Source organism: Lactuca sativa, chromosome 4 (assembly GCF_002870075.4).
Source record: "Lactuca sativa cultivar Salinas chromosome 4, Lsat_Salinas_v11, whole genome shotgun sequence".
Classification (NCBI taxonomy): Eukaryota; Viridiplantae; Streptophyta; class Magnoliopsida; order Asterales; family Asteraceae; genus Lactuca; species Lactuca sativa.
Window position 1 is genome coordinate 326,566,462 of NC_056626.2, and position 3,515 is coordinate 326,569,976.

The 3,515-nt window shown below is 32.4% G+C and overlaps 1 long non-coding RNA gene across 6 annotated transcripts; it reads left to right on the forward strand.

Annotated features, from left to right (window-relative positions):
• The first annotated feature begins 256 nt into the window (after positions 1-256).
• On the forward strand, positions 257-2,449 carry LOC111910575 (uncharacterized). Of its 6 annotated transcripts, none has more exons than XR_002856581.3 (6): positions 259-556; positions 766-823; positions 980-1,588; positions 1,687-1,748; positions 1,878-2,009; positions 2,183-2,449. It is a non-coding gene; the product is annotated as an uncharacterized LOC111910575 (long non-coding RNA). The 6 variants fall into 6 exon arrangements; XR_006190968.2 differs by having other exon boundaries at positions 980-1,133; positions 1,206-1,748; XR_002856577.3 differs by having other exon boundaries at positions 260-556; positions 1,654-1,748.
• Positions 2,450-3,515: the final 1,066 nt, after the last annotated feature.

The window sequence follows — 3,515 nt, forward strand, 5'->3', positions numbered from 1 at the left end:
TATATCTTACTATATTATTATACAAACCTTACTATTTCTAAAAATAAATTTAAGACGTTCAAGTTTTTAAGCCTAAAATACAACAAACTATTAATATAATAATATTATAATATAAATAATCCAATTGATAATGCAATAAGTACAAGTACTTAATACATACTAAATATTATAGGCAAATAGTTGGATCTTATCTTTCCGGCTGTTATCTTTCCTATTGTTGCCCCTCTTTATCGCTTATTAGTTCACCTCATGGTTATTATTTTGACCCGTTCCTTCCCTTATCTGGTCATTTCCCTCGTATCCGGGCATTCTCTGTTTCTATAAACTGGAAGACACATTCCCCCTCGCCCCCTCAACACATATTATCTGTCATTGGTCTCTACTCTCAAGAAACCTCAACACATCATGTTAAAACAACCCGAGTGCCTCCTACTACATCGTTGTTCGCTGCTCCACCTCAACATCTTCGAGTTTCAAGCTATATATTTGGAAGAAGACCACCAGACCCTCCACCTTTGTTGATCATCGCTACCATAAAAACTCCCCAAATACACATGTACCCCCTGAATCTCAGTTCAATTCCTCATATCGATTCAATTTTAAAAGCTTGAATCCTCTTCTTCTATTAAATTTCTCTAGCATTCGCCATTCCAATTTTGAATCCTCTTCTTCCTTTAAATCTCTCTTAGTATCAGACATTCAAATTTTGGAAACGATTTCTCTCATCTTCTCTCTAAAACCCTAATTGCGTTGGTTTGGTTGCAGGTTTCAAGAAATCCAAGATTCAATGGGTAATGTGTAATCACTCGAGAGGAATTATGGGGTAGGTTTGGTTTTTTTTGCCATTAGTTGTGTCTTCTTCAAACTGCCCCTGCTACCAACAAGAGTAATCAAGAGTTCCTCGTTTCGTTTTCTTGCATGATATCTGCTTTAAGACAACAAACTTATCATCTTCTTTACACTTGTTAATTAACATTAGGTGGTAGCTGGAATTGGGGATAAATCTAGAGAGGATGAAGAAAAGATGTATGAAGCGGATTCACCATACAAAGTTTGGAGTTGGATCGGAGAATGCAAGAGCTAGAGACTCATAAAAGCTTACTCAAAAGTGAACACCAGTCCTTTATTGCAAGGTATAATATGCTCTAGGTTGGCATTATGGTTTATAACAACTTTTTTGATATGATAACTTTACTTTTTCTTAGTAGGCGAGAAGCATGGGAAGTTACATTCAGGTTTTATGTGGTTTGATTGTCTCTTTTAAATGCTCTGATCTGTTTGGCTTAATAAAATGTAGGTGGGTTTTGATTTGTTGGATTCAAAAAAAACATATTGAATGTTTGATGCTGATATGGTTTAATCATGCATTCATTCTCTTTGTCTCTTACTAGATTTAGAAATCGACAGCCACCAACAACCACCATTATTTTTTGTTGTTTCTAATATACCTTGACACCTAAGTACACATACATTTTGATTTTTGGAAGCTGGATCTGGTGTAAAACAAAGAAGACCATCCACTAGATGACATGGCAACTTAACACTGCCACCATAACCTCACACAACTCACTGTCATCACCATGACAAGGTAACATATTTATTGTTTATGTCTTTGTTATTGTCTAATGTTTGCCTTTTTTTACTCTTACATAGCTTTTATCAAATCATATATGGAACATGAGCCAGCTGATCAAGATGCTAATGAATGGAGGGTTTGGGAAATTGGAAAGGAAATTGCAAATCGAATGGTAATAATCAAATGTGAAACTATATTTTTAACTTACGTATACTAATTTTATGAGTTTTTCCTTTAAATGTCTCAATATATTTAAATATTTATGAAATAAATCCATGTTTTGTAATCTTTATGTGGTTAGGTTAACTAATTTTTGGTGAAATTGAAAGCAAATGTGAAGGAGTTTGCGTTAATAGATATAACAAGAAGCAAGATGTATAATCGATTTTTATTGGCTGATGAAACCTTATCCAAAAGGTTTACATATTTTTTGGTAAATATCACGCCCTTTCACATGATTTGAATGTTATATACTTATTTAAAAGGATTGGATTTTTTTTGGCTTTTTCTTTTTGTTTGTTTTGACTGTTCTCAAATGAGATCAATAATTTGAGTTTGTATTTATCTTTTAAAATTATCTAATTTTGGGTTTGGTATATGTTATAGGGATGCAGAGTAAAGGATTGCTGGTTGGAGTCTATCACCGGTAATGGAAATTGAAAGTGATGGAAAGAGAACAAATTGGTTTTTAATTTTAATTCAGAAAAGTCGTTGAACTAGAGTCTATATAGGAGATAAAACAATGTTTAAGGATGTTTTGAGTTTATGCAATAGGCCCTTATAAAATGGCATGATCCTTGGTTTTCATTTACCTGAGTCTTTATATATGACAATTTAAAAAATGAGATCAAGTAATATAAGGTTTTGACTTTCTACGTTTGAGTCGGGTTTTCAGGTCGTTTAGAACAAAACCTTTGTGTTTGGTAAACCTAAACTATGCATTTATGTATTAATGGCGATAAAACTTTGTAACAGTTTAATAAAGTTCACTTGGTGAACTCAAGTTGTCATACAATAACCTATTTAGCATATTTATATACATCATCATGGAATAAATCCACAACATGGGTCATTCTTTTGATGATTTAAATATAATACACTACTTTTTCCTTTTATTTGCTAATATTTTCACTACTAAAACATCATTTTTTTTCACTATTTTGGACTGTTAAGAACTATGTTTTTCAACTATTGTGAGTTTAACCAACAATATGTTTTTGACTTTTTTGGACTTTTAAACACTACTTATCATCCTAATGGTTTGGACTATAAAATAAAGCCTTTTTCGATAGTTTTGAAATAAAAAAAAACATATTATAGCGTCTTGCTTCGTCGCTGCTTTGCGCGGGTAACGACTAGTATATATATATATATATATATATATATATATATATATATATATATATATATATATATATATATATATATATATATATATATATATATATATATATATATATATATATAGGCTCATTTAGGCTCGCGAGCCCACTAGCTGAAGCTCGGCTCGAGCTCGTTTAATAAACAAGCCTCATATTTGGGCTCGAGCTCGGTTCAGGCACGTTTAATTCGATCTCGAGTCAAGCTTTTAACGAGTCGATCTTGAGTAGCTCGGCTCACTTACACCCTTAATAGCATCCAAATGAAATATTAAGGCTAGGACCCAACACAATATTCTACAACTTGGAAGAGGGATGCCATAATCTAATTACAAATATTTGAAGGTATGTAAACAACGATTTACCAATTTCCTCCATGAAAAATGAAAATAGACACTTAGGTTTTAAATGAATTGGAATTCGTAGATTCTTTTGAGATTCATTGTAACTTTTAAATGACATGCTTAAATCTCGATTATGCCCTTCAAGTTTCTGACTGGGATATTGAGGATCACAAACAAGGTTCGAATAACCATGCAAATGTGCTCGATACTCTCGAT